Raw genomic sequence first — 20,675 nt, 5'->3', positions numbered from 1 at the left:
ACGGAGCGGGCACGGCTGGCATTCTGGCTGACAGGCGGGCACGGCTGGGACACAGGCAGGCAGACGGGTACAACAGAGACACTGGCGGGCAGGCGGACACGGCTGGCTCTCTGGTAGGCAGGCGGGTACGGCTGGAACATAGGAAGAACCGGTAGGGACCGGTCTGCAGGCCGGTATGTGAAACAGGTTGGAATCTGTTCAGACAGGAGGACTAAGTAACAAGTAGAAGGTGGAACTAAGAGAAGAGAAGGAGAAGGCAGAGCCAAGGGCGGAGCCGCAAGAGGCGGAGCCAAGGGCGGAGCCGCTGGAGGCAGAGCCAAGAGCAGAGATGCTGGAGGCGGAGCCAAGAGCGGAGACGCTGGAGGTGGAGCCAAGAGCGGAGATGCTGGAGGCGGAGCCAAGAGCGGAAACGCTGGAGGCGGAGCCAAGAGCGGAGACGCTGGAGGCGGAGCCAAGAGCGGAGATGCTGGAGGCGGAGCCAAGAGCGGAGATGCTGGAGGCGGAGCCAAGAGCGGAGACGCTGGAGGCGGAGCCAAAAGCGGAGACGGAGCCAAGTGCAGAAACACAGGAGGTGGAGCCAGATAGAACCGCAAAGAGCGGAGCCAGATAGAACCGCAAAGAGCGGAGCCACAGAGCAAAGCCAGAGAGTGCGAAGCAAGGTCTGAGTGCAGAGCCGCAAGAGTGCGGAGTGTAAGCAGACTGAGAACACAAGGAAAGACAAAGCAGGGAAGGAAGCCACAGATAAGGAGACCGAGAAAAGACAAAGTACAGACAAGGCAATGGAACAAGACACAGGGACAAAGACACAGGGACCAGGATATTCTGTCTCCTGGAGGGCGGACTACAAGATCAAGGCAATAGCACAGAGAAAAGCCTCCAGAGAGGGAGTAACTCAGAGCAAGGCCAGGCAAACTCAGCAGCTAAACACTAACTGAGCTAACACATTGCACAGGCCCAGACCACAGGGTGGAGCTGCACTATATACAGGAGGCCTCTTGGTAATTGGTCAGGAACTGATTAGACAGATGCACCTGATTCCTATAAGAACCAGAGAGTTCAGGCGCCGGCCCCCTATACACATAGCCATGAAGCATGCACAGAGCAGAGACACAGAACATGGAGCTGGCAAGAAACAGAAAGCACATCATGGCCTGGAGCAGTGGGTAAGATAGTGTGAGAGATGTGAGGCCATGACGTGATGCCAGCAGAGTTGTTACAGATATCACAAATCAGCTTTTATCAGGTAACCTGCTGTGCCATCCCATATACAGTAATGTCTAAAAGACCTCAAGTTAAAGATGACACATTTCCCTTGTATTTTAGGCAAAAAAATATATATTTTTTCATCTTTTACATTTTAAAAATTACAAAAAGGAAATTAGACAGATGCAAAATGTTGGGCTCCCTTGGAGATTTGTGTGCTCAGATAACTTTGACTAAGGTTTCAGACCTTAATTAGCCTTTTAGGGTTATGCCTTGTTCACTATCATCATTAGGAAAGGCCAGGTGATGCAAATTTTTATTCGTGCAGGAAAATAGCGTAAAATTTTAAATAAAATAAAAAAAAGTATTTTCATATTGTTTATATTGCTTCCTGGAAAGAGTTAATAAATGTTTATGAATAAGCACTATTAATCCCGAAATAATGCCACTGACAAACACAACTCATTCTGAAAAAAGCAAGCCCTCATAAAACTATTTCTTGAATTCACTCCCCCAGAGAGAAAGAAAGCAAACAAGTTATAGCTCCTGGAATTCCACAAAAGAGTGAAAAATATGGGCTGACATGATGGCCAAAACTGTCTCGATTAAGTAGATATCTTTTTGTATATGTACTTACATGTATTATGGCTCCAAGTGGGTTTCTACAACGTTACTTTTCTTTTCAAACTGTCTCTTTGATCCAATAATATTACTTCCTAATCAAGAGTCAGATATTACTGAAATCAGATCAGTTGTTCCTGTGAGACAATAGGCGTTTCTTTAACTGATGATAATAGAAGCTTAGTGCCTCAGAAAATCTGCAAATAGTTGAGTGGGCAGCTCAGATGTCATGACCAGGATCTCAGCTGTTCCTTTTTAGCCCCAATATGTGGTGACAACTTTCATGTGTATTGGAAACACTTTCACACGTAGACCCATTCAAATCTATGGGGCTGCACACATGTCAGTGTACAAAACACATAGACTGTCCATTGTTTTCTGGCAGTATGATCCGTAATACATCCCACACATGTGTACACTGATGACACATGGATAACATCCATGTGTCATCTGTGCGACATATACTGGCAGCTGTGAAAAGCTGTACAGTTAGCACTGTTTGCAGGTGCCGGGTAGTGACCACAACTCGCATCAGCCTTGCTTGGTCTCCTTGCGATTAGCAAGACCAGGTGACGCTGATGATAATTGTAGTCAGCGCATCAAATAAATAGCTAACAAAAAATAACATGGGTTCTCCTTTATTTTTATTAACCAGCTGAGGGAAAGCAGACACCTGGCGGCTGATGTTATTATTCTAACAAGGAGCCAATATCCATAAAGGTGCCCAGCCTATTAATATCAGCTCACAGCTGTCTGTGTAACCTTTACTGGTTATTAGAAAGGGGGGACCCCACATCATTTTTTATATTTAACAACCAGCAAATCCTAAACAAAAAGCTGCGGGATGATATTAATAGGCTAGGAAGTGGCCATGGATATTGGTCCCCTCCCAGAATATTAACACCAGCTCTCAGCCTTACCAGAAATGGTGCATCCATAAGATGCACCAATTCTGCCACTTAACCTCAGCTCTTCTCAGTTGTCCTATTGCTTTGGCAAGCGGGTTAATGGTTTTTGGGTTGATGTTAGCTGTATAATGTTCGCTGACATCAAGTCCAGTGATTAGTAATGGAGAGGCGCCTGCCAGACACCTACATTCCTAACCCGTAGTCAAAAGTAATAAACACATACAGAGGAAAATCTTTAATTGTAAAAATCACTCCCCGACCCTCATCTACCCATTTATTACCATACAAAACAATAAAAATCAAAAGTGGTCCGCCGTAAAATCCACCCCACGTAGATTCCTAACTCTGCTACATTCAGATGTAGTGCCGTGCTGAGCGATTACGTGAGTAATGTGACCGCTCAGTACAACGTCTGAAACTGACAGTATCTTGAGGATGCGGCTCCAGTGATGAGCAGTGATATAATTAAGGATACCACCGGTCACAGGCAGCGGTACTCACGGTAGCCTCTGTGTGAGCCAGCTCGCAGCGTGAAAAATGTTAAACTCATTACCCCACTTTCCAGCACACCAGGGCTACCGGGAAGAGGCAAGGCTAAGCGCCAGAAATGGTGCATCTTATATATGGGTCGGCTGAGAGCTGGTATTATTAGTCTGAGATGGGGCCAATATCCGTGTCTCCTTCCCAGCCTATTAATAGCAACTTGCAGCTGTCTGTTTAGCCTTTGCTGGTTATTAAAAAAATAGGGGTGACCCCACATCATTTTTTTTCTTTTAATAACCATTATTATTATTATTATATAGCACCGTTGATTCCATGGTGCTGTACATGAGAAGGGGTTACATACAAATTACAGATATCACTCACAGTAAACAAACTAACAATGACAGACTGATACAGAGGGGAGAGGACCCTGCCCTTGCGGGCTTACATTCTACATGATGGTGGGGAAGGAGACAGTAGGTTGGGGGGTTGCAGCAGTTTGGTGTTGGTGAGGCGGTAGAACCAGCAAAGGCTACGCAGACAGCTGTGAGCTGTTATTAATATGCTGGGAACCTTTATGGATATTGTTCCCTTCCCTGAATAATAACACCAGCCCCCAGCTGTCTATTTTCCCGCAGCTGGTTAATAAAAATAAAGGGGACCCAGTGCCATTTTTAAAATGTAATTATTAGAAAAATACAAGTACAGAAATGTACACACGCAAAGTAATGATTATGTAGCTCTGGCAAAAATTAAGAGACCGTTGCAAATTTTTCAGTTTGTCTGATTTTCTTTCTAGGTATATTTTTGAGTAAAATGTAAATTGTTATTTCATTCTACAAACTTCTGGCATGTTTACGAATTTCCAAGTAATAATTTTTGTATTTTTTTTCTGACAAAGAAAAATGGCCAAATTAAAACAAAAACCCAGTGCTTTCAGATCTCAAATAATGCAAAGAAAACAAGTTCATAATCATTTAGAAACAACAATACTAATGTTTTAACTCAGGAAGAGTTCAGAAATCAATATTTTGTGGAATAACCATAATTTTTAATCACAGCTTTCACACGTCTTGGCATGCTTTCCACCAGTCTTTCTCACTGCTTCTGGCGCAAACATTTAAGCAGTTCTTCTTTGTTTGATGACTTGTGACTATCCATCATCCTCTTGATTACATTCCAGATGTTTTCAATGGGGTTCTGGTCTGGAGATTGGGCTGCCCATGACAGTTTTGATGTGGTGGTCTCTTAATTTTCGCCAGATCTGTATATATCTCACTGACATATTTGTATCTGTCTATCTTTTTATCTATTATCTGTCATTTTTATTCTTCATTCTGTTCCAGCACCTGTCACACTAATGGTGCATATGGATGGCACATGGATAGTACACGGATGATACACATGTACACATGGACATAAGTATGCCACACGGATGGTGTCACAATTTTACATGGAATTGGAAGAGTGACACGGACCGCAGAACTCACTGTACCGTAATTATCAGGACTAGAGATGAGTGAACATGCTCAAATTACATTATATCCCAGCATGCTCTGGTGTTATCCGAGTATCATGGATGTGCTCAGATAATAATATGTTTGAGTCCCCGTCACCCCGTGGCTGCATGCTTTGTGGCGGTAGACAGCCGCAACACATGTGGGGATTGCCAAACAAACAGGCAATCTCTGCATGTGTTGCAGCTGTCTACCGCCACAAAGCATGCAGCTGCGGGGACTCCAACATATTATTCAAGCACGCTGAAGACACTCGGATAACACCTGAGTATGCTGGGATAAAACGTTATCCCAGCACGTCCACTCATCACTAATCAGGAAGTGAAAGAGGCCTAATTCATAGTCAAGTTAGTTTTTTTTAAAACCTATATACTGTATTTTCCGGCGTATAAGACGACTTTTTAAGCCCTCAAAATCTTCTCAAAAGTCGGGGGTCGTCTTATACACCGGGTGCGAAGCTCTGCGGTCGCCACCTATGGTGCATGGAGCGGTCCCTTGTATCCTATTACCTCCTTCTTTCACTCGCCTGACCCGCCCTTTTCTGCCGTTCAAGTCTCTGGAAGATGGAAATGAAGCTGCTCCTTCTTTTTCACCTGTCTGGCCGCCCTTCTCTGCCTTTCAAATCTCGCGGTTGTATGTGGTAATTACTGAAGAAGGGGCCATAGGAGCCCTGAAACGCGTTGAATAAACCACTGTTTTAATTCTACTATCAACTGGAATCTCATCATTATTGCGGCAGCGCGGATTTAATCCACACTTCCTATATTATACTGCTTCATATGGTCGGTGACCGGCCTGAGGATTTTCTGCACCCAAATTCTTCACATGCCTGCTTTCAGTTACACCAGGTGAGCAACTTTCTTGGTGATTCCTCCATTCTTTTTGTGAGATAAGACCCTATTTGCGCTTTGTGTCTCCCTTTTCCTTTCAAATGTGCGTGCTGTGAGGATTCTCTGGTGTCGGGAGCTTACAGGCCCATGACTGCAAGTATGCAATTTGCATACATACAGTCATGTGCCGACTAGACTTGAATGGCCTTGCTCAATACAAATGAATTAAGGTACCGTTACACTAAACAATTTACCAACGATCATGACCAGCGATACGACCTGGCCATGATCGTTGGTAAGTCGTTGTGTGGTCGCTGGGGAGCTGTCACACAGACAGCTCTCCAGCGACCAACGATGCCGAAGTCCCCGGGTAACCAGGGTAAACATCGGGTTACTAAGCGAACCATAAGACGCACCTAGGTTTTAGAGGAGTAGAATAGAAAAAAATTGAAGCAAAAAATGTGTTCATGACACACTGTTATGGGGGGGAAGCTGCTGCTGACACTTACCTTCCCTCTGCTCTCTCGCAGCAGCATCCTGTTCTGATGCCAGCAGCTGATTTCAGAATGTAAAGGTACCGTCACACTAAGCGACGCTGCAGCGATACCGACAACGATCCGGATCGCTGCAGCGTCGCTGTTTGGTCGCTGGAGAGCGGTCACACAGACAGCCCTCCAGCGACCAACGATGCTGGTAACCAGGGTTACCATTGTAAATGTAAAAAAAAAAAAAAACACTACATACTCACATTCCGGTGTCTGTCACGTTCCTCGCCGTCAGCTTCCCGCACTGACTGTGAGAGCCGGCCGTAAAGCAGAGCACAGTGGTGTGACGTCACCGCTGTGCTTTACAGCCGGCGCTCAGTCAGTGCGGGAAGCTGACGGCGAGGGACGTGACAGACATTGGAATGTGAGTATGTAGTGTTTTTTTTTTTTTACATTTACAATGGTAACCAGGGTAAATATCGGGTTACTAAGCGCGGCCCTGCGCTTAGTAACCCGATGTTTACCCTGGTTACAAGTGAACACATCGCTGGATCGGTGTGACACACGCCGATCCAGGGATGACAGCGGGTGATCCAGCGACGAAATAAAGTTCTGGACTTCTAGCTCTGACCAGCGATGTCACAGCAGGATCCTGATCGCTGCTGCGTATCAAACACAACGAGATCGCTATCCAGGACGCTGCAACGTCACGGATCGCTATCATTCTCATTGTAAAGTTGCTCAGTGTGAAGGTACCTTTAGAGTGAGGCCAGACACGTCCAGTCTTAGTGTAGCTGGAATTATTCCAATCCCACTCCTGGGGCTGACACCAGAGCTGTTGACACTGATTAGAGCTGTTGACACTGACCAGAGATGCTCAGACTGCCAAAACTCAGGTCTTGTCCCCACACAGTGACAGGATATCCACATCTCTCTATGCTGAGAACTGAAGCACCGCCCGCACAGCTAGTCATCAGTAGTACTACAGTGGAGAGAAAAAGTGTAAAGGTACCTTCACACTGATCAACTTTCCAACGATCACGACCAGCGATACGACCTGGCCGTGATCGTTGGAAAGTCCTTGTGTGGTCGCTGGGGAGCTGTCACACAGACAGCTCTCTCCAGCGACCAACTATGCCGAAGTCCCCGGGTAACCAGGGTAAACATTGGGTTACTAAGCGCAGGGCCGCGCTTAGTAACCCGATGTTTACCCTGGTTACCATTGTAAAAGTAAAAAAAAAAAAAGCAGAGCACAGCGGTGAGCAACGTCATGGATCGCTATCGTTATCGTTCAAAAGTTGCTCAGTATGACGGTACCTTAAGGCGTTTCAATGCTGAGATTACAATGAGTCTTTGAGGTTGAACCCTCATTTATCTTAATGTTGTCCAACTAGCATTGTATATTGTGTTTTTCAATAGACACCCTGTGGAAAAAAAGACAACCAGAACATAAGTGATGTACTTTGCTCTTAAATCTGTCAGCAGTTTTTTGCTATTTAATCTGAGAGCAGCCGAAGGGGCTGAGTAGGGGCATAAGCCCTTATTCCAGAAATGTGTCACTTATTAGGCTGTTTGTTGTTGTTTCAATAATAATAATCTTTATTTTTATATAGCGCTAACATATTCCGCAGCGCTTTACAGTTTTGCACACATTATCATCACTGTCTGCGATGGGGCTCACAATCTAGAATCCCTATCAGTATGTCTTTGGAATGTGGGAGGAAACCCACGCAAACACGGAGAGAACATACAAACTCTTTGCAGATGTTGTCCTGGGTGGGATTAGAACCCAGGACCCCAGCGCTGCAAGGCTGCAGTGCTAACCACTACGCCACCGTGCTGCCCGTATCAGTAGAGGACACGTTGTCTTATGCCATGCAGTCCTCCTGCTCTGTATAAACCCACATACACCACTGATTGACAGTTTTCTGTCTCTGCTGTGTACTGGACCAATTGGAGGTGTAGGAGGGGTTATACAGAGCCCAGTGTTCAGAGGACTGCTAGATCTGCAGTAGAAAAAAACTGTTATTTTATTAAAGTGACAGCATGCAGACCAATAATCAGTTATCTTAGCAGGAAAAAAAAAAGTTTTGCAGAGAGTCTGGTTTTTAGTCTGGTTAAAAAAAAGATTGAAACTGGATCTGTTTTTTTGTTGTTGATTTTTCTAACAATGTATCATGCCCTCAGCTGCAGGTTCGGTCTCTGCTGTGAAGGGAGACCGGCACCTTTCACACAGCTCCACTGGTACTACTCACCCTGTCCGTGGCTCCAAACGATCAGCGGCTTCTTTCTCTGCTAAGAACCTGCATCCTCTTGGCAGGTCTCCTGGAAATGCTCTTAGGAGGCGCGCCCCGCTTCCTGCACATACTTAAAACAGCAGAACACCTGTTCTCTATTAAGGCTCTCTGTGCTATGATGCTCTGTGCATAAAAGGCATCCTCCCATTATGGGAGGTTCCTGGACAATGTGTTCATTCTATTGTTTATGGCCCTCTGCTCAGTCCACACTCTGCTGTGCTCTGCTCTGCAAAGTGTAGTTTACTTTTGGTTTTCTAATCCCTCTGTCTCCTCAGTATCCTCCGCTGGCAGTTCCCTATTCTGGATCCTTCTGGACTCCCCGGTTTCCACTCCAGGCTGACTGAGCTGCTCCTCGCAGAACTATCCTGATATTGCTGCCGGCTGGATCAGCCTTTCCGAAACTACACAGAGCTTCCAGGATCCTCTTCATGGATAGAGCTTGAATTCCACCGTCTAGTTTATATGGTCTGTACGGGTCGTCCCTCTGGTCCGGGTACTGCGGCATTTAGGCCATCTGGTGTTGTGACGGGGGAATCCCTGTATAGGGGTACACCTTGCCCGGTGCTCCACTATGTGGTTCAGTGTTGTGGTCCAGAGGGTTCTTCTCTCAGGCACCTCTTTCTGTTTGTTTAAAACTTCATTTAATTAAATACCTTTGCATTTTGAAGCCATTCTCCTGTCTCTTGTGTACCGGGTATACAGCTGCCACTGCTCCATCAGTGGTCTAGTGAGTCCACTATATTTCCCCATGCCCTGTGGGCGTAACAGTTTGTCCAGGCCATGGACTCCGCTGATACCCGATACTCAGTTCAGAGAGAGCTGGCTACGCTTTGTCAGGGCCAGGATCAGCTAGTTTCCGTCATGCAAACTCTGGATACCCGCTTATCTACTCTACAGGTTGCCGAGTCCACCAACATGACACAGCTAGCAGAGCTCTGTCTGGAATTCAATCGCCAACTTGAGACGCAGACCCGCTTGTTGGACTACATGACCTACAGCATCTGACGGTTGAGCCCACCATGAGACCCTGTCCTTGTCTCTGCAAGCCTCCTCGTTACTATGGTGACCCCAAGTTGTGCAGAGGATTTCTCAACCTATGCTTGCTGCATTTTCATTTTTTGCCTCAGCATTTTCAGACAGACATGGCCAAGGTGGCTTTCCTTGCCTCTCATCTGGAGGGAGAGGCTTTAGCTTGGTTCAACCCCCTAATGGAGCGGAATGATCCCATCGTGTCTGATCTGCAGGTATTCTTGGACACTTTGATTGGATATTTGACGAGCCTGGTCGTGCTACATCTGCCATGGAGTCTCTCTTCAATCTGCAACAGGGCTCGCTCTCGGTCGGTCAGTATGCCATCCGTTTCCGCACCCTAGCTTCGGAGCTCCAGTGGACCAATGAGCCTCTGGTCGGAGCCTTCCGGCGAGGGCTATCTGGAAGAATTAAGGATGAGTTGGCAGTCAGGGACCTACCCGAGACTTTGGATGATCTCATATCCCTCGCCATTCGGATTGACCTGCGTCTTCAGGAGCGCTCCAGAGAGAGGATCTTCGAGAAGCAATTTCCACATCCAGCATCTTCTTCACCGAAACCTCGGTTTCCGCCTTCTCATGCTCTTGTCTCTGGGGATGGACCCCCAAGGTGAAGAGGAATCTGCAGGAGATGCCCGCTAGAAATCCGTATTGTTATAGCGGATGCTTCGCTCCCGAGCAATGCAGTGGAGCTGAGAGGCCGGAAGAACTCTTCCGCCTAGGACAGGTAAGGGAGGTCTCCCTAGGTGAGAATGATTCCTCTCCTCCACTAACTATATCCATACAGGTGATCTACGGAAAGGTGCGGTTCTCCGAGATGGCCTATCTGGACTCTGGGTCTGGTGGAAATTTCATTCAGGAAACTGTGGCCAGGCGGTTTGGGATCCCAATCATTCCTCTACAGCGGACCCAGTGCATTATCTCTGTAGATGGAAGACCCCTGAAGGATTCCATTCTTGGCATCACCGAGGAAGTGGAACTTCAAATTGGAGCACTCCACAGGGAGAAGATTTCTTTCTATGTGTTACCGAATCTTTCTCCACCATTTCTACTAGGTCTTCCGTGGCTGCGTCTCCATGAACCTGTCCTGGATTGGCTGTCTGGGGATATCCTTCGTTGGGGTCAGTCCTGTTTCGATCACTGCCTCAAACCGGTTCGGCCTGGTTCTATCCTGCGGCCTCCTGCAGCTTTACCCGGGTTACCTCGTGCCTACTGGTCCTTTGCAGATGTGTTCGACAAGAAGGAAGCCGAGACTCTTCCTCCTCACAGGCATTACGATTGTCCCATCGATCTTGTTCCTGGATCTTCTCCGCCTCGAGGTAGGATCTACCCTCTTTCTCCCACTGAGACTCAAGCCATGACCGAGTACATTAAGGAGAATTTGGCTCGAGGGTTTATCCAGAAGTCCTCCTCTCCGGCTGGAGCTGGATTCTTCTTCGTCAAGAAGAAAGATGGATCTCTTCGCCCGTGCATCGACTATCGTGGTCTCAACCTAATAACTGTAAAGAATAGATATCCTCTTCCCTTAATTCCAGAGCTTTTTGATCGTCTTCGAGGTTCCCGAATTTTCACCAAGTTGGATCTCCGTGGGGCTTACAACCTCATCAGGATACGATCTGGGGATGAGTGGAAAACTGCCTTCAACACGAGAGATGGTCACTATGAATATCTGGTGATGCCCTTCGGGTTAAGCAATGCACCCGCCGTCTTCCAAGAGTTTGTCAATGACGTATTCCGTGACCTGCTCTATGTTTGTGTGGTGGTGTATCTGGACGACATCCTGGTGTTTTCTCCCGACTTACCAAGTCACAGGAGGAATGTTCGTCTTGTTCTTCAACGATTGAGGGAGAATCGTCTCTATGCAAAGTTTGAGAAATGTCTGTTTGAACAGAGGTCTTTACCCTTTCTTGGCTACATCATTTCCGATACAGGTCTCGAGATGGATCCAGAGAAGGTCTCTGCCGTGCTTAAGTGGCCCCGACCTGAGGGAATCAAGGCCATTCAGCGGTTCCTTGTATTCGCCAACTATTATCGGCAATTCATCCCTCACTTCTCCTCTTTGGTAAGTCCACTCACTGCCTTGACCTGTAAAGGTGCCAAACCTAAGGATTGGACTCCTGAGGCTGAGTCAGCTTTCACCTCCCTCAAAGAAGCTTTCTCAACCGCACCGGCCCTGCACAGACCAATGATCAACAAACAGTTTTTCCTTGAAGTGGACGCTTCGTCATCTGGAGCCGGAGCGGTCCTCACACAAAAACTGCCTACCGGTAAGATGGTGACCTGTGGTTTCTTCTCTAAGGCATTCTCGCCCTGTGAACGTAACTACTCGATTGGGGATAGAGAGTTACTGGCAATTAAGCTCGCCTTAGAGGAATGGCGATATCTGCTTGAAGGCACAGTTCATCCAGTCATCATCTACACTGCTCATAAAAATCTGTCCTATCTTCAGTCTGCTCAAAGACTCAACCCTCGCCAGGTTCGTTGGTCTTTATTTTTTGCTCGGTTCAATTTCTCTCTCCATTTCCGTCCAGCAGAAAAAAATATTAAAGCTGATGCGCTTTCCAGGTCCTTCCTGTCTGACGACCTTGAAGAGGAGCCTCAGCATATCATTGAACCGTCCAAGATGATCACGGTGGCTCCAGTCAGGCTATCGCAGCCCCCTCCCGGTAAGACCCTTGTAACTGAAAGAGACAAGAGGAGAGTTCTACACTGGGGTCATTCTTCTAAGCTTGCCGGACACGCCGGTCAAAAGAAGACTTTACAATTAATATCTCGACACTACTGGTGGCCCACCTTGCGCCAAGATGTTTTGGACTTCGTTGCAGCCTGTCCCTCCTGTGCTCGTAATAAAACACCCAAGAAACTGCCAGCCGGTCGCCTCCTCCTGCTACCGATTAAGTCTGCTCCCTGGCAACACATTGCCATGGACTTCATCACAGATCTGCCAGCATCATCTGGTTGTACAGTAATCTGGGTTGTTGTGGACAGGTTCTCCAAGATGGGACACTTCACTCCGCTATCTGGTCTCCCTTCTGCTCCTAAACTTGCGGAGCTCTTCATTCTGCATGTCCTTCGGCTTCATGGACTTCCACTGCACATTGTCTCCGACAGAGGAGTTCAATTCGTCTCCAGATTCTGGCGGTTCCTCTGTAAGCTGTTGGAGGTCACCCTGGACTTCTCCTCGGCCTATCACCCACAATCTAATGGCCAGGTGGAGAGAGTGAATCAAGTCATCACCCACTATTTGCGACACTTTGTGAATGGTCACCACAGCAACTGGGCTGACCTGCTGCCGTGGGCGGAGTTTTCTTACAACAATCATGTTGGTGAGTCTTCCTCTAACTCCCCGTTTTTCATTGTTTATGGACAGCATCCTAGGATCCCGACTCCATTGCTTCTTGCCTCCGGCAATCCTGCAGCTGACTCCCTGGCCAAGGACTTCACAAAGGTTTGGACTGAGACCAGGACCTCTCTGGTGAAGGCATCGGTTCAAACCAAGAAGCATGCGGATAAGAGACGTCTGGATCCACCACCTTTTCAACCAGGAGATAAGGTATGGCTGTCTTCTAGGCAGATCCGTCTTAAGGTCCCTTCTTATAAGCTGGCTCCTCGTTTCATCGGTCCCTTTGAAGTGCTCCACCGGATCAATGATGTGTGCTATCGTTTGAAGTTGCCTGCCTCCTTACGGATCCATAACTCCTTTCATGTCTCCCTGCTGAAGCCAGTTGTTCTCAGTCGCTTTACCCAGGATCCAGGTAATTTTCCTCCTCCTGTCTGTTCCGAGGATGTCTATGAGGTGAAGGACATATTGGCCATGAAGAAAAGAGGGGGCAGGTCGCTCTTTCTGGTTGATTGGAAGGGATATGGTCCTGAGGAGAGGTCCTGGGAGCCTGAGGAGAACATTAATGCCCCGGTCCTTCTTAGAAAGTTCCTGGCAGGTTTGAGGAAGGGGGGGCGTAAGGGGGAGGGTACTATCATGCCCTCAGCTGCAGGTTCGGTCTCTGCTGTGAAGGGAGACCGGCACCTTTCACACAGCTCCACTGGTACTACTCACCCTGTCCGTGGCTCCAGACGATCAGCGGCTTCTTTCTCTGCTAGGAACCTGCATCCTCTTGGCAGGTCTCCTGGAAATGCTCTTAGGAGGCGCACCCCGCTTCCTGCACATACTTAAAACAGCAGAACACCTGTTCTCTATTAAGGCTCTCTGTGCTATGATGCCCTGTGCATAAAAGGCATCCTCCCATTATGGGAGGTGCCTGGACAATGTGTTCATTCTATTGTTTATGGCCCTCTGCTCAGTCCACACTCTGCTGTGCTCTGCTCTGCAAAGTGTAGTTTACTTTTGGTTTTCTAATCCCTCTGTCTCCTCAGTATCCTCCGCTGGCAGTTCCCTATTCTGGATCCTTCTGGACTCCCCGTTTTCCACTCCAGGCTGACTGAGCTGCTCCTCGCAGAACTATCCTGATATTGCTGCCGGCTGGATCAGCCTTTCCGAAACTACACAGAGCTTCCAGGATCCTCTTCATGGATAGAGCTTGAATTCCACCGTCTAGTTTATATGGTCTGTACGGGTCGTCCCTCTGGTCCGGGTACTGCGGCATTTAGGCCATCTGGTGTTGTGACGGGGGAATCACTGCATAGGGGTACACCTTGCCCGGTGCTCCACTACGTGGTTCAATGTTGTGGTCCAGAGGGTTCTTCTCTCAGGCACCTCTTTCTGTTTGTTTAAAACTTCATTTAATTAAATACCTTTGCATTTTGAAGCCATTCTCCTGTCTCTTGTGTACTGGGTATACAGCTGCCACTGCTCCATCAGTGGTCTAGTGAGTCCACTATATTTCCCCATGCCCTGTGGGCATAACACAATGAAGTCTATGGGAAATGTATCAGTTCAATAGCCAATTGTTTTTCTTCTATTTGAAACTAAATCATTGTTTTGCTTAATGGATCCGTTTCAAATAGATGATTACTGGACTTATGAAATTAGCCTAACTTTCCAACATAGATGTTACATAGATGTTAGTATCCAGGCCTAATCTTTCTTTCTTTTTTTTAATAAATAGGCAGTCTCCAACTTATAAACCTCTGACTCAAGTATGCCCCTCAGTTACGAAAGTCAGATCTTCAAAAAAAAAGAAACCTAATACTCACCTCCCCGTAGACCTCTCCAGCTGTCATTCTTTCCATTGTCGTGTGACACATCTCCAGTCACTCTACCTTGGGCCAGGACTTGTGGCCAATTTCTAGCTGCCATAACATCACCCCAGCGGACCCCTTAAAGCAGCGTCGGTCCCCCTGATCGAATACCTCAGGTGATGTCACGAACATAAACTTTATCCCTTTAAAGACCTTTCCCTTTTATACGGACATCCCAGGGCCATGGAGCGGGTCAGCCACCGTGACATCCCCCTGTGAACCACAGGACCCGGTACTGAGTCACCCCTAGCCCTGACGGGGCGCTCCACATGGACAAAACACAGTATACATTCGTTTTCAGAAGTATTGGGGGACCCAGAGGTCAAACCTTCACGAATCAGACTTTCATTGCATATCCAATATGTATGCACTGGATGTCTGTTGTAGAAAATCCATTGAGTCAGTGCTCATAACATCACACATAGTTGCTACTAGGGTTGAGCGAAACGGGTCGAACATTTTCAAAAGTCGCCGACTTTTGGCTAAGTCGGGGTTTCATGAAACCCGATCCGACCCCTGTGCGGGGTCGGCCATGCGGTACGCGACTTTCGCGCCAAAGTCGCGTTACAATGACGCGAAAAGCGCCATTTCTCAGCCAATGAAGGTAAACGCAGAGTGTGGGCAGCGTGATGACATAGGTCCTGGTCCCCACCATCTTAGAGAAGGGCATTGCAGTGATTGGCTTGCTGTCTGCGACGTCACAGGGGCTATAAAGAGGCGTTCCCGCCGACCGCCATCTTACTGCTGCTGATCTGAGCTTAGGGAGAGGTTGCTGCCGCTTTGTCAGAAGCAGGGATAGCGTTAGGCAGGGTCCATTAACCACAAAACCGCTTGTGCTGCAGCGATTTGCACTGTCCAACACCACCCTCGGTGTGCAGGGACAGTGGAAGTTTTTTTTTTTTTTTTTTTCCCCTCAGCGCTGTAGCTCATTGGGCTGCCCTAGAAGGCTCCCTGATAGCTGCATTGCTGTGTGTACGCCGCTGTGCAAACCAACTGCTTTTTTCAAAGCACAAATCCTCTTGTTCCTTCCTTTCTGCACAGCTATCTTTTTTGTTTGTCCACACTTTTTATTTCATTTGTGCATCAGTCCACTCCTTATTGCTGCCTGCCATACCTGGCTGAGATTACTGCAGGCAGGGAGATAGTAGCTGCCTGCCATACCTGGCTGAGATTACTGCAGGCAGGGAGATAGTAATTGTAGGACATTCCCTGTTTTTTTTTTTGTTTTTTTTTTGGTGGGAGATTAAGATTGGCAATTTGGCATTTCTGCTAGAGTGCCATCCCTGTGTGTGCCATCTCTCTCACATAGTGGGCCATAGAAAGCCTTTTCATTTTTCTGTATTTTTTTTTGTGGGGTGTATAAATTCTCCCTGATAAAAATACAGTGGGAGATTAATATTGGCCTTTGGGCTTGTGTGCCAGTCCTGAGTGTGCCATCTCTCTCACAAATAGTGGGCCATAGAAAGCCTATTTTATTTTTTTTGGGGTTTTATAAATTCTCCCTGAAAAAAAGGGAGATTAATATTGGCCTCTGGGCTTGTGTGCCAGTCCTGAGCGTGCCATCTGTGCCAGCCCTGAGCGTGCCATCTCTCTCACAAATAGTGGGCCATAGAAAGCCTATTTATTTTTTTTTTTGGTTTTATAAATTCTCCCTGAAAAAAAGGGAGATTAATATTGGCCTCTGGGCTTGTGTGCCAGTCCTGAGCGTGCCATCTGTGCCAGCCCTGAGCGTGCCATCTCTCTCACAAATAGTGGGCCATAGAAAGCCTATTTAATTTTTTTTTTTGTTTTATAAATTTTCCCTGAAAAAAGGGAGATTAATATTGGCCTCTGGGCTTGTGTGCCAGTCCTGAGCGTGCCATCTGTGCCAGCCCTGAGCGTGCCATCTCTCTCACAAATAGTGGGCCATAGAAAGCCTATTTAATTTTTTTTTTTGTTTTATAAATTTTCCCTGAAAAAAGGGAGATTAATATTGGCCTCTGGGCTTGTGTGCCAGTTGTGAGCGTGCCATCTGTGCCAGTCCTGAGCGTGCCATCTCTCTCACAAATAGTGGGCCATAGAAAGCCTATTTAAATTTTTTTTTGGTTTTATAAATTCTCCCAGAAAAAAAGGGAGATTAATATTGGCCTCTGGGCTTCTGTGCCAGTCCTGAGCGTGCCATCTGTGCCAGTCCTGAGCGTCCCATCTCTCTCACAAATAGTGGGCCATAGAAAGCCTATTTTATTTTTTTGGGGGGTTTTATAAATTCTCCCTGAAAAAAAGGGAGATTAATATTGGCCTCTGGGCTTGTGTGCCAGTCCTGAGCGTGCCATCTGTGCCAGCCCTGAGCGTGCCATCTCTCTCACAAATAGTGGGCCATAGAAAGCCTATTTATTTTTTTTTTTTGTTTTATAAATTTTCCCTGAAAAAAGGGAGATTAATATTGGCCTCTGGGCTTGTGTGCCAGTTGTGAGCGTGCCATCTGTGCCAGTCCTGAGCGTGCCATCTCTCTCACAAATAGTGGGCCATAGAAAGCCTATTTAAATTTTTTTTTGGTTTTATAAATTCTCCCAGAAAAAAAGGGAGATTAATATTGGCCTCTGGGCTTCTGTGCCAGTCCTGAGCGTGCCATCTGTGCCAGTCCTGAGCGTCCCATCTCTCTCACAAATAGTGGGCCATAGAAAGCCTATTTTATTTTTTTTGGGGGTTTTATAAATTCTCCCTGAAAAAAAGGGAGATTAATATTGGCCTCTGGGCTTGTGTGCCAGTCCTGAGCGTGCCATCTGTGCCAGCCCTGAGCGTGCCATCTCTCTCACAAATAGTGGGCCATAGAAAGCCTATTTATTTTTTTTTTTTGTTTTATAAATTTTCCCTGAAAAAAGGGAGATTAATATTGGCCTCTGGGCTTGTGTGCCAGTTGTGAGCGTGCCATCTGTGCCAGTCCTGAGCGTGCCATCTCTCTCACAAATAGTGGGCCATAGAAAGCCTATTTAAATTTTTTTTTGGTTTTATAAATTCTACCAGAAAAAAAGGGAGATTAATATTGGCCTCTGGGCTTCTGTGCCAGTCCTGAGCGTGCCATCTGTGCCAGTCCTGAGCGTCCCATCTCTCTCACAAATAGTGGGCCATAGAAAGCCTATTTTTTTTTTTTTTTGGGTTTTAGAAATTCTCCCTGGAAAAAAAAAGGGAGATTAATATTGCCCTTTGGGCTTGTGTGCCAGTACTAAGCGTTCCATCTCTCTCTCTCTCTCTCTCAGTCAGTGGGCCATAGAACGCCTATTTTTGGTTTTATTTGTTTTCTAAATTCTCCCTGAAAAAATCATTTTATTTTATTTGGTTTCTAAATTCTTCCTGATAAAATCACATTTTTTTTATTATTTTTTTTTCTAAAGTCTCCCTGAAAAAAAAAAAAAAAAACAGTGGGAGATTAATATTGGCCTTTCTGCTTGTGTGCCAGTCTTGACTCCTGGGTGCGTCATCTCTCAGTCAGTGGGCCATAGAACGCCTATTTTTGGTTTTATTTGTTTTATAAATTCTCCCAGAAAAAATCATTTTATTTTATTTGGTTTCTAAATTCTTCCTGATAAAATCACATTTTTTTTATTATTTTTTTTTCTAAAGTCTCCCTGAAAAAAAAAAAAAAAAACAGTGGGAGATTAATATTGGCCTTTCTGCTTGTGTGCCAGTCTTGACTCCTGGGTGCGTCATCTCTCAGTCAGTGGGCCATAGAACGCCTATTTTTGGTTTTATTTGTTTTCTAAATTCTACCTGAAAAAATCATTTTATTTTATTTGGTTTCTAAATTCTTCCTGATAAAATCACATTTTTTTTATTATTTTTTTTTCTAAAGTCTCCCTGAAAAAAAAAAAAAAAAACAGTGGGAGATTAATATTGGCCTTTCTGCTTGTGTGCCAGTCTTGACTCCTGGGTGCGTCATCTCTCAGTCAGTGGGCCATAGAACGCCTATTTTTGGTTTTATTTGTTTTATAAATTCTCCCAGAAAAAATCATTTTATTTTATTTGGTTTCTAAATTCTTCCTGATAAAATCATATTTTTTTTATTATTTTTTTTTCTAAAGTCTCCCTGAAAAAAAAAAAAAAAAAACAACCAAAAAAAACAGTGGGAGATTAATATTGGCCTTTCTGCTTGTGTGCCAGTCTTGACTCCTGGGTGTGCCATCTCTCTCTCTCTCTCTCTCTCTCTCTCTCTCTCTCTCTCTCTCTCTCCAATTGTGGTCCATAGAAAGCCTATATTTTTTTTCCTTGATTTGGGTTCTAAAATCTACCAGAGAAAATAACTACATCAATCATTGGTAGAAAAATATTGGCCTCTGGGTTTGTGTGCCACTCCTGACTCCTGTGTGCGTCATCTCTCAGTCAGTGGGCCATAGAACGCCTATTTTTGTTTTTATTTGTTTTATAAATTCTCCCTGAAAAAATCATTTTATTTTATTTGGTTTCTAAATTCTTCCTGATAAAATCATATTTTTTTTATTATTTTTTTTTCTAAAGTCTCCCTGAAAAAAAAAAAAAAAAAAAAAAACAGTGGGAGATTAATATTGGCCTTTCTGCTTGTGTGCCAGTCTTGACTCCTGGGTGTGCCATCTCTCTCTCTCTCTCTCTCTCTCTCCAATTGTGGTCCATAGAAAGCCTACATTTTTTTTCCTTGATTTGGGTTCCAAAATCTACCAGAGAAAATAACTCCATCAATCATTGGTAGAAAAATATTGGCCTCTGGGCTTGTGTGCCACTCCTGATTCCTGTGTGCGTCATCTCTCACTCAGTGGCCCATAGAAAGCATATAGTTTGTTACATTTGTTTTCTAAATTCTCCCTGCAAAAATCTTTTTTTTTTTTTTGGGGGGGTTTCTAAAGTGTTCCTGAAAAAAATAAAAATAAAAAAAAAATAATAGTGTGACATTAATATTAACATTTGTGCTTCAGTGACAGTCCTGCGTGTGGGGCATCTCTCTAATTTGCAGCCACCAAAAAAAGAGTGTGTAACATTGGGCCTGATTTTCGCTGTGGTCTCACCAACCTGTAAAGGGGTAGCTAAATCATACTGAAGTTATAGCTCACCGTGTAAGTTGTGTGACTGCAACAAATAACGTTAGTTTGGTTACGTTTTTAAAACAATGAGGAAGTCTAGTGGAAGAGGTCGTGGCCGGGGGCGTTCATTGTCAGCTGGTAATGAGGGTAGTGGTAGTGGTGGAGCATCAGGTGGTCGTGGGGGAAAAAATATTGCACCTAAGTCTGGAGCTGTGGAGCCAGGTTCGTCGTCCGGCTACACAAGGCCTCGAACGCTCCCTTTTCTGGGATTAGGAAAACCGCTTTTAAAGCCGGAGCAGCAAGAGCAAGTTTTGGCTTATCTTGCTGACTCAGCCTCTAGCTCTTTTGCCTCATCTCGTGAAACTGGTAAAAGTAAAAGCAGCGCGTCGTTAGTGGATGTTCACGGTCAGGGACAAGTCACTTCCTTGTCCTCTTCAGCAAAAACAACAACAGAGAAGAATGCAGCAGGCGACACAACGGGTTACTCCATGGAGCTCTTTACACATACCGTCCCTGGCTTAGAAAGTGAAGCAGTTAACAGTCCATGCCCATTACAAATTGAATCTGACATGGAGTGCACTGACGCACAGCCACAGCCAGACTACTATGCTGGTCCTTTGACTCAGACCACAACATTGCCCTCGCAGGGTGCTGATCAAGAATCAGACCCTGATGAGACTATGTTGCCCCATCACGAACGCTATACCACCGAACGACACGGTGACACAGACGAAGTTGCGCAGGAGGTACAAGAAGAGTTATTAGATGACCCAGTTCTTGACCCCGATTGGCAGCCATTGGGGGAACAGGGTGCAGGCGGCAGCAGTTCTGAAGCAGAGGAGGAGGAGGGGCCGCAGCAGGCATCAACATCGCCACAGGTTCCATCTGCCGGGCCCGTATCTTGCCCAAAACGCGTGGCAAAGCCAAAACCTGGTGGAGGACAGCGTGGCCATCCGGTTAAAGCTCAGTCTGCAATGCCTGAAAAGGTATCCGATGCTAGAAAGAGTGCAGTCTGGCATTTTTTTAAACAACATCCAATTGATCAGCGCAAAGTCATCTGTCAAAAATGTTCTACTTCCT

At 46.0% G+C, this 20,675-nt stretch overlaps 1 protein-coding gene across 3 annotated transcripts in view; it reads right to left on the bottom strand.

Annotated features, from left to right (window-relative positions):
* The window catches only part of ITGB2 (integrin subunit beta 2), a 220,890-nt gene that overhangs the window by 184,954 nt on the left and 15,261 nt on the right, over window positions 1–20,675 (bottom strand). Inside the window, exon 1 of one of the 3 annotated variants that reach the window (XM_069733520.1) lies at window positions 1,841–1,858. The exons of the other annotated variants lie outside the window; for them this stretch is intronic. The gene's annotated coding sequence lies outside the window, so the exon portion shown is untranslated. Of the gene's footprint in view, window positions 1–1,840; window positions 1,859–20,675 lie in introns of those variants that run through there. 3 annotated transcript variants of the gene reach the window in all.

Source organism: Ranitomeya imitator, chromosome 7 (assembly GCF_032444005.1).
Source record: "Ranitomeya imitator isolate aRanImi1 chromosome 7, aRanImi1.pri, whole genome shotgun sequence".
In the NCBI taxonomy this organism is placed as follows: domain Eukaryota; kingdom Metazoa; phylum Chordata; class Amphibia; order Anura; family Dendrobatidae; genus Ranitomeya; species Ranitomeya imitator.
Note: the sequence above shows the minus strand (reverse complement) of the source record. Positions and strands in the feature narration are given on the sequence as shown.